This window comes from Rattus norvegicus, chromosome 6 (assembly GCF_021556685.1).
Source record: "Rattus norvegicus strain SHRSP/BbbUtx chromosome 6, alternate assembly SHRSP_T2T, whole genome shotgun sequence".
NCBI classification, from domain to species: Eukaryota; Metazoa; Chordata; class Mammalia; order Rodentia; family Muridae; genus Rattus; species Rattus norvegicus.
The window spans coordinates 37,977,153-37,988,164 of NC_141539.1; positions in this window are offsets into that span (position 1 = coordinate 37,977,153).

Consider the following 11,012-nt stretch of genomic DNA (forward strand, 5'->3'; position numbering starts at 1 on the left):
GCCATTTTATTAGAGTTTGAGAGAAAAATATTACAGGCAGGCTGTAAATCGTGAGCTGCCCAGAGGAAGAATATGGGAAAGAAGGAAAAAGTCAATTGTATTTGTAAGCAGCCATGCAGTAGGCATGGACTGGGTGAAAGTGAGTAAGCCTGAGTATTGGGCAAAGCGTGCCCAGACTTTGATCATAAAGAAAAGGGCCTAACGAAGAAAACCCAACAAGGTTGCATGGGTGCAGCACCACAGTGCTGCTACACGAAGTCTGCATGTAACTGCACCTTGGTTGGGGGATTTCAATCTCTCTTGTAGCTCAGGCTGAGCTCAACTTCTACAGCCAGGATTAGCCACTGATACTTGGGTGACGTGGCTGCTGCCAGTGCAGCTTTCTAATGAGGAGTGCACTATGAGAGCAGTAAATACAGAGCTAGCGGTTGTTAAGTTTTGTACCATGCATAACTGCTGTATGACAGGTTCCACACCAGCAACACTGCAAAGCTATGAGGATCTGTTGCTCTGTGACGTGGTACTCACTGGCCAGCACTTAAGTGACTTTTCCCCTCAGCTCATTTGAGGTTGATTTTTAAGTTTCACTATGTTGTCCAGACTGGCCTAAACTACCCAACTACTGGGATTTCTGACATATCACTGCACCTGGGTTCCTCAGAGTCTCAGACCTCTACATGTCTTTTGGTTTAAATGGTCTTAATTATTCTGGTTACTGGGACTGAATTTAAGATTATTTGAAATGTGAAGTTGGGTACGGTGACTCATTTCTCTAATTCAGTGGTCAGGATCACCTGGGGTACATGTAAGTATGCAGCCAGGTTGGCTTATGGATGGTGGATGGCAGTGGCGTACGTAGGAGGTGGGATGTGACCCACACGGATGACAAAGTCCTTGTTACTGTTTCTAATTCTATGCTGAAGTCCATGCTTGGCAATATTTAAATACTTGTTGGATTCTTTCCCTGTGTTAGTGCAAAGATTACACCAAGTGTCTGGACACACTGAATATTTGTGGCATTTAACATGCTGTAGCTGCTATAAAAAAGATGAGAGCCCCAAAACATCAGAAATAGTCAATAATCCTACTTCCTGCTATTAATAAAAAAGCAATTGAAAACCGGGTCCCAGAGAAGCAAGCCCTCCTGGTCAGAACACTTCCTAGAAAATCAGTGTGTGGGTTAAAAAAAAATGCAGATGGATGGGAAAAGAATTTTACCAGAATTCACCTTTTAAACAAGAAGGGTTCTAGCAACAGCTAGAAAAGCCAGTCCCAGGAAGACATTTGCATAATCCCACCCGCTGGGACCCCTAAGATCAGCAGACCTGTAGAACCCAGGGGTGAATTCATGGTTTCAAGAGCTGTAGGGAGAGGGCCATAGTCACTAATGGGCATTGAGCTCGAGCAGTGAGGAGTGTAGAGTTAAATGGGCACACAAGGCTGGTGTCAGAGTGAACTGTAAACTACAGTAAAACTACAAACCTTGGCTCTTTTAGCCTAAGCTTTGTCTCTGTTCTGTTTAGTTATCTCTGCCTTCTTGCGTCACCTCAGTTTTCTCTTGCCACTATAAATGTGGCTGTAGGCTCTACAGAAGGGCCCATCCATGTTTTGGGTGGAACACTTCTTCCTCAAACAACCTAAGGATCCTTGGAGTAGTGGATGGGTAGCTCTAGGAGTTATCTAGTGAGCTCCTTAGTTCATACTTGAGTAACCTCGTGCAAAATTTTAAATCCGAGCATAAATACTGCTCAGGTGCGGAAGAAAAGAAAAATTAAAATCTTGGCGGGGTGGGAGGAGACATAGTGATAGAGCTTTGGAAGAAAGCTGGAAATGGGGCATACAGTTCTAAGTACCATTTCAAAAAAAAAAAAAAAAAAAAGGCGTCACTTAGAAAATGGTGTACGTGACCTGAAGATGTGAGAGGATGCACAGACAGGTGGCCTGCAGGAGCATGTTTACGGTGTTCGGAAAAATAACCTGAGGGGAGGATGGGAAACTCAGGGAGGTTTTGGGCTGACTGCACCTATCACTATGACTCTCAGTAGACCAGGAAATTCCTAGGGCATCCTAAACAGGTGAGAGCCATGAACTGGTTTTTCCATGTTGCTTCAAATCCGTTTCACCATCTTGAGTGACAGTCATAAAAACCTCTCAGTTGTAAATACCAATGGCAACAAACAAGAAAAGGTCTGGGGATGTAGCTTACTTGGTGCAGTGCTTACCTACTATGTGCAGCGCTTACCTACTATGTGTAATGCCCTGGGTTTGGTCCCCAGCACCACATAAAGACAGAATAGTGCTACAAGCCTGCAGTTTGGAGGTGGAAGCAGGAGGATCAGAAGTTCAAGGTCAGCCTCACACACGGAGCAGGAGTCAGCTTGGGCTACTTGAGGTCCCATTTCAGCAACAAGAGAGAGCAGGAGAGAAGACATAGCTTGTGTATAGTGCCTTGTCAGTAGCCAGAAACCAGCAGCTACTGTCAGCTTGGCTGTGAAGAGAACTGATTTTAATATAATTTTAAATCTCCATTCTGCCACTGACTTCCTGTCCGAGCCTGGGCAGACTTCTTATCCTCTATGAGCTTTACACACAACAACTCCCAAAGAGGAATACAGGGTGTAAAGCGCTCTGCACAAAGGCAGACCTGGCGAATACACACTGTGGTGTTTTTAGATGAATTATCAAACAGTAGCTATTTTAGCAGGTAAGGTTAAATTCTGTAAAGTGGGTGGTGTTCGGAGCCATTTCCAGTGAGTTAGGTAAACTGTAAACTGGGTGTTACCGTCTGTGTTATGTGTTTTGTTAAATTGACCCACCTGCTTTCTCCCCTTTTAGCACCTGACACCCAACTCTTTGCCTTGGGTCCCTAGTAGCAAACAATTTGCATATGTAGAAGTCTTAAGTTTCTGCCAAGGACATTTACCATAGTCAAAGCTGAGGGTTGGGGGGAGCAGATGATTACTAAATAAAAACAATTGTGTCGGGGGGGGGGGGGGGGGGGCTGGAGAGATGGCTCAGTGGTTAAGAGCACTGACTGCTCTTCCAGAGGTCCTGAGTTTGATCCCCAGCAACCACATGGTGGCTCACAACCATCTATAATGAGATCAGGGGCCCTCTTCTGCTGTGTCTGAAGACAGCTACAGTGTACTCATATACATAAAAAAAAATAAAAAAAATAAGCCCAATTATCTCTGCTGATAATTTTCAGAATACATTGGAAATGAACCTGCACAGAAACTAAACTGATATTTAATGCTCTTGAACTATAAAACCACTGATAGTCAGACATGTGTTTCCCCATTTGTGACTCACATGTTCACAGTCGTCATAGCACATACTTTGTCCTGAGTCATTGTTTCAACGTGCCCTTGCAAGGCCATTTCCACCCTTTTGCTTTAAAACAGTGGTTCTCATCCTTCCTAATGCCGTGACTCTTTACCACAGTTCCTCATGCTGTAGTGACCTATAGCCACAAAATTATTTTCATTGCTACCTTATAGCCATACTCTTGCACTGTTATGAACCATAATGTAAATATCTGATTTGCAGGATGGTCTTAGGTGACCTCTAAAGGCAAACCTGCTCTTTTGTTCCCTGAGGTTGGTCTGTTCTCTAGCAATGTTGTGAATTAGGCTTTGGGAAATTAACTTAGACTCAAGATGAGTGTCACCAAATTCCATGGGATTCTAAGCACACGAGGGATGCAGCTTGGGTATAGAGGGAGGAGCAGAATGTGTGGGAGCACGGGGTGTGGGGTCAGAGGACTAATATCAGTTCCTGTCTTCACTGGGTTATCCTGTCTGACCCTGTGAAGTGTGTTTAGGATGACAGGCTTCTGTTCCCCTGTAAAGCCAGGAAGACGTAAATCCTGACTTATGTACTTCTCTTAGTTGTTCTGAGAATCAATGAAGGTGACGGACAGGAGGGCTGGCTGCTTACAATTCACTCTGCAAATATTATTTGGAGGTGTGTGAGAGAGCAAGCCACAATTGGGGAATGGCCAAGAGGGAGAAGAAAAGTATTTGACCTGGAAACCAAAGAAAGAGTGACTTTGTTTCTTGTCTATTAGAAAGAGGTTTTGGTCTTGGTTGGTGTTGGCAGCCTCAGACACCTTGTTTATATTCACGGCTGGGTCATCAATGGTTCCTATGGCTTTAGTGAGTAACTCAGACTACAAAGTATCATCACAGACTCCTCCCTCCTTTGACCTTATGTGCTTCTTATTTTTGGTTAAATAGTTGTCATTTAAAGAGAAGATTAACCATGAAGATGTAGGTATCCGTTTAATTTAACTTTTGCAGCACTATGCATTCCTTTCCCATCTGGTAGTATTTTTCTTTGCTGGAGAAACTTCCTTTGACATGTTTTTACAGGTGATTCTGATGATGATTTTTTTATTATTATTTTTTTTTTTTGGCTTTTATATGTCTTGCTGTGTCTTTATTCTACCTTTGCTTTCTAAAGCTATTTTTGCAGGGTATAAAAGATGCCACCTCATTGTCTTCCTACATACATTGTTTCTAAAGAGAAATTTACTGACTTTTGTTCTACTCTGTATAGAATATTCCCCCACCCCCACCCTGCCGAGGAATTCAAATATTTTGTAGCACTGATTTTGATCAATTTGTCTATGATGTTCCTTAAGGTTGGCTTTGTGGTTTTAATTTTTGCTGTGCGTAGAGTTCATTGAGGGCTTCAGATCTGTGGGGTTTCATCATGTACGGAAATTCTTTAGCTATTATTTCTTTAAGTGTGTTTTCTGTTCTCCCTGATCCCTCCTTCAGGCATCCTGTCTGGCTGGAAAAATAAAGATATGCTTGCCATGGGGTGATTGGAGATCATTCTTGGGAGTTGGACTATGCAGGAGATGTGGCTAGAAGATTTTTTTGATTTATTTAGTACCAGAGGGGCCAGAGATGTCAAGGTTGGATCATGTCTGTGTGGCCACAGGGATAGTGGAATGAAAGGAAGGAGGAAGATGTAAAGCTCACTCTTGGATGTGTTGAGGAAAGCCCTTTTGTGTTCTTTAAGAAGAGAGTTCCAGGGGTTGGGGATTTAGCTCAGTGGTAGAGCGCTTGCCTAGCAAGCGCAAGGCCCTGGGTTCGGTCCCCAGCTCCGAAAAAAAAAGAAAAGAAAAAAAAAAAAAAAAAAGAGAGTTCCAAACGAAAGGTCCCTTTTCGTGTGTCCCTTGTACTCTACCAGCACAAAAACCTAAATAAGCCTAATCATGGTTTTGATATCAACAGAATTAAGTGTAAATGTAAAAAAGTAACAACAACAACAACAACAAAAGTCCACAGACAGGGAGGGTCCTGACTTATCTCCCAAAGCCAATTTATCATACCAAATTCCTTCTCCAGTTGCATCCACTTTAACCAGTGACAACGTTGTTACCGTGTCCCCTTATGCTGTCACTCACGTCGTGGGACCCTACAACCGTTGGGTCTAAAGGCTTCTCTCCTGTAATGCCTTTGCTAATGTGGTGTAGTTTTTCTGGTGCTGTTCAAAAGAAAGTCATTCTGTTGTTTACTGTTGCTTCATTTCACCCATTTCAACTCTGAGGTAAAAATTTTAAATAAAAGGGTGGGTACTTAACTGTGGTTATATTTTGAGAATTAGTAGAAGGTGAACATTTTCAGTAAAAATAAAAATTTTTTTAGTTTTAAATACTTTAAAAATGAAGAAGAAGAAGAGAGTTCCAAAGGAGAGTTCCAAGTGTAATTTACATATTTAAGAATTAGTCTTAGAGGAGTAGTAGATGAAGTCTACCTGTAGATACGATCTAATATACTTGATACAGTATAAATCAGGGAAGTAGGGAGTGGGCTGGAGAGATAGTTCAGAGTGCACACTTCTCTTGCAGAGGACTAGAGTTCAGCTCTCAGCATCTAGGTGGAGGCTCACAACCATCTGTAACTTCAGTTTAGACGAATCTGTGCTCTCTTACCAGACACTCATGTGGTGTGCATGTGTGTGAGCATGTGTGCACACGTGCACACCCCCCCATAGATACACAGCACTCATATACAATAAAATAAAAACAAACAAATCTTTTTTTTTATTAACTTGAGTATTTCTTATATACATTTCGAGTGTTATTCCCTTTCCTGGTATCCGGGCAAACATCCCCCTCCCCCCTCCCCTTCCTTATGGGTGTTCCCCTCCCAACCCTCCCCCCATTGCCGCCCTCCCCCCCACAGTCTAGTTCACTGGGGGTTCAGTCTTAGCAGGACCCAGGGCTTCCCCTTCCACTGGTGCTCTTACTAGGATATTCATTGCTACCTATGGGGTCAGAGTCCAGGGTCAGTCCATGTATAGTCTTTAGGTAGTGGCTTAGTCCCTGGAAGCTCTGGTTGCTTGGCATTGTTGTACATATGGGGTCTCGAGCCCCTTCAAGCTCTTCCAGTTCTTTCTCTGATTCCTTCAACGGGGGACCTATTCTCAGTTCAGTGGTTTGCTGCTGGCATTCGCCTCTGTATTTGCTGTATTCTGGCTGTGTCTCTCAGGAGCGATCTACATCCGGCTCCTGTCGGTCTGCACTTCTTTGCTTCATCCATCTTGTCTAATTGGGTGGCTGTATATGTATGGGCCACATGTGGGGCAGGCTCTGAATGGGTGTTCCTTCAGTCTCTGTTTTAATCTTTGCCTCTCCCTTCCCTGCCAAGGGTATTCTTTTTCCTCATTTAAAGAAGGAGTGAAGCATTCACATTTTGATCATCCGTCTTGAGTTTCGTTTGTTCTAGGGATCTAGGGTAATTCAAGCATTTGGGCTAATAGCCACTTATCAATGAGTGCATACCATGTATGTCTTTCTGTGATTGGGTTAGCTCACTCAGGATGATATTTTCCAGTTCCAACCATTTGCCTACGAATTTCATAAACTCGTTGTTTTTGATAGCTGAGTAATATTCCATTGTGTAGATGTACCACATTTTCTGTATCATTCCTCTGTTGAAGGGCATCTGGGTTCTTTCCATTTTCTGGCTATTATAAATAAGGCTGCGATGAACATAGTGGAGCACGTGTCTCTTTTATATGTTGAGGCATCTTTTGGGTATATGCCCAAGAGAGGTATAGCTGGATCCTCAGGCAGTTCAATGTCCAATTTTCTGAGGAACCTCCAGACTGATTTCCAGAATGGTTTTACCAGTCTGCAATCCCACCAACAATGGAGGAGTGTTCCTCTTTCTCCACATCCTCGCCAGCATCTGCTGTTACCTGAGTTTTTGATCTTAGCCATTCTCACTGGTGTGAGGTGAAATCTCAGAGTTGTTTTGATTTGCATTTCCCTTATGACTAAAGATAAAACAAACAAATCTTATCCAGGCATGGTGGCACGTGCCTTTTGTCTCAGCACTTGGGAGGCAAAGCCAGGTCCATTTCTGTGAGTTCAAAACCAGCCTGATCTACATAGCTAGTTCTGGGCTAGGTAGAGCCACACAGGCCCTGTCACCCAAAAAACTTCTAAAAGAAGCAAAAATAACAACAACAACAAAGTCAATACAGGCACATTAAAAATGAAATACCTTAAAAAAACTACCCAGAATTTATCCTTTACAGTTGTAATTCTTTTCCTTTACAGTTGCTCACAGGCAACTATAAATCAGATCCTTGTCTTGGTGTTGCTTTACCCCTGTGGGAGCCTGGTGGTGGCTGAGGAACTAACACCTTGCTGAAGAAGGTCAAGGAAGGCTACTGTGGCACTGATGTCCAACACAGAGCAGTCTGTTGTCAGTCCGTGAGACGGAACAGAGCAAAGCCTTTCCTCTGAAAAAAGCAGAGCCCGGCTGTTTCTTCTACAAACACTCTATCACGCCTGATGACCACCCTGCCACAGTAAGGCCAAGCAGCCCTGTTCCAGGAGCTGCCGTCTTCTGGCATCTAGACTTATCTTTGACCAAGAGCCTTCATGTGCCAAGGCTTGCTTTCTGGGAGTTGGGCAGTGAACAGTTCAAACTTTGTCCTTGTGTTCTTGGTGCTCAAGAACTCATCACATGTCGAGGGGCAGCAAGCCGTAGCATCTCTTCATCTGCTGTCCCCTACCCCCCTGTGAGACATCCCGCTGGATTTGAACTTGTTATGTAGTAGAGGATGATATTTAAATTTCGAATTTTCCTGCCTCCATGTATGCCTGGATTCATCAGGTCTGCATGGTTTATATAGTGGTGGAGATCAATCCCAGGGCTTCATGCATACTAGACAAACACTTTACTGAGCTACATCTCCAGACACTTCCTCTTTTTCCCTGTGTGTGTGTGTGTGTGTGTGTGTGTGTGTGTGTGTTCATGTATGTAACTAAGGCATGGGTTTGTTACATCATGTGTATAGAGGTCAAAAGACAACTTGTAGTGTAGTTGACCATTAGCCTTGTTTGAGACAGGCTCTCTTTGTTGTCTGTGGATATGCCCCACTGTAGAAGTGCTGAGATTACAGTTGTGTACAATTACGCCCAGCTCTACGTGAATTCTGGGTTCAGAACTCAGGTGCTCATACTTGTGTGGCAAGAACTTCACCCACCAGAACCATCTCTCCAGAACAACACTTCTTAAAAAGCCACTGATGCCATTGTGGCAATGTCCCCTCATGACTTTTTTTTTAAATTATTTTTTAAAGATTTATTTATTTGCTTTATGTATGTGAGTACACTGTCGCTGTCTTCAGACACACAAGAGGGCATCGGATTCCACTACAGATGGTTGTAAGCCACCATGTGGTTGCTGGGAATTGAACTCAGAACCTCTGAAAGAGCAGTAAGTGCTCTTAACCGCTGAGCTATCTCTCTAGAGCCCTCTCCCCACTCCCTGGGACTTCTTTTAGGCATAATTATTCCCCAAATACTCTACCCTTAAATACTATCAATACAGGACCTTGAGGACTAAGTTCACAACTCTTTTTTTTTTTTGGTTCTTTTTTTCAGAGCTGGGGACTGAACCCAGGGCCTTGCGCTTCCTAGGCAAGCGCTCTACCACTGAGCTAAATCCCCAACCCCAGTTCACAACTCTTGAAGGGTGCACATTCTAACTATAGCAGTGAGCTCATGTTTCTGTGGGATCAGATTTCACAACCTCATTTTGCAGAATTGAAAGCTTATACCCACTAAGCATCTCCAACTGCTTATCTTCCCTGTTTCCCAGGAGCCACCCCTCTACTGTTTCCGTTCAAACAGGTTTCGACTACTTTAGATACTCTTTACAAACGGTATCATTCCAAACATGTCTCCTTGTGAATGGCGTATTTCACCTTGCAACGTGTCCTTGAGGTTCATCCACGTTGCAACCTGTATTAGCATTTTGTTTTGAAGGCTTACTAGCATTCATTTATGCAGTGTGCTGGCTAATTTTGTCAACCTGACAAAATTATCATCAGAGTCATCAGAGGAGAGAATGTCGATTGAGAAAATGCCTCTATAAGATCGGGCTGTAGGCAAGCATATAGGACATTTTCTTAACTAGTGATTGATTTTTTCTATCTTTTTTTTTTTTTTTTTTTGGAGCTGGGGACCGAACCCAGGACCTTGCATTTGCTAGGCAAGCGCTCTACTGCTGAGCTAAATCCCCAACCCCTTAACTAGTGATTGATGTGAGAGAGCCCAACCCATTGTGAATGGAGCCACTCCTGGGCTGCTGGTCCTGGTTCTATAAAAAAGCAACCTAAGCAAGCCAACGAGCAGCACTCCTCCTTGGCTTCTGCATCAGCTCATGTCTTCAGGTTCCTGCCTTATTTCATTTCTGTCCTGACTTCCTTTAATGATGAACAGCAATGTGGAAACGCAAGCCAAATAAACCCGTTTCACTCTTGCCTCTTGCTCTTGCCCTCTTCCCTTCTTCCCCTTTGTCCCCTCTCTCCCCATTCCCCTCCCCCCTTCTCTCCATGAGCTCATGGCCAGCTTCTACTGCTTTCCTCTTCTACTCTTCTTCTCTCATTAAACCTTTCCACGTGGAAACAAAAAAACAAAAACAAACAAACAAAAAACCCAAACCTTTCTCCCCAACACTACTTTGGTCATGGTGTTTCATCGCAGTCATGGTAACCCTAACTAAGGCATGCAGATACCATCTTCTGTGTATCCACTCACACAAAGAGGCGCCAGGTTACTTCTGCCTCTTAACTGTGCTATAATCTGTAGGAGACATGATTGTAGGACGACCACGTGGGTGGATGGTAGAAAGGCAACAGTCAGGGCAGAGAGACCAGTTTCTTGAGACTCATTGATGCTCATTGATGCTCATTTCTGTGGTTGAAAATCCAGCTCAGCTCTCCTCCCCGCTGTCAGAAGTCTTCCTACCCACTCCACTCAGGCCACCTTTCTAACCCATCACTTCCCCTTAACGGTACACTATCCGAGCATCTTCTCACAGGACCCCTGAGCAGTTTCCAGCCTTGTGCTGCTGCCCGTTGGTCATTCTTCCAGAGAGGAAGTGGATGTTCTTCCAGCAAATCGGAGGCTCTCTGGGGGAAGCGTATGTTTGATTTACTATTCCTGGTACTATAAGTTTAAATGTTTATGAATATTTAAAACTGGGCTGAAAGCATCCTATTCATGACGCTAGAATCTGTGAGGCCTATCCTTAAAAAAAAAATTAACAGCAAGTTTTCTTGGTCATGAAAGGTGTGTTGTGTGATGCTCTTATGCTCAGCTTACCTGCAGCTGAGTGAGTGGGTACAGAACTCCAGGTTTGTCAAGTAAAACCCGGGGGTGGGGGTGGGGTTGGCACAGATCTGGGCCGCATGAGAAGGTAGAGCAGGAGTCCCCCTACCCCAGCCTGGTTTTACAAGAAGGCAATCGTCCAGGAGGCACCCAGCCGAGCCCACCGGACTAGGCGGGCAGTGACCACCGTGCCGCTGGCCGCCTAGTCCCAGACATTCCGCTCCTGCCACTGGAATGCACAGACAGGGCTTCTTGTTGGCCTTTGGCGGCTCCTGGTCTCTGGTGGCATGGCCTTCCAGTGGGCGGGGTGGGGCGGAGCCTCAGAAGCGGGACCTTTAAATTGGTCGCGGACGTGCGATCCCAC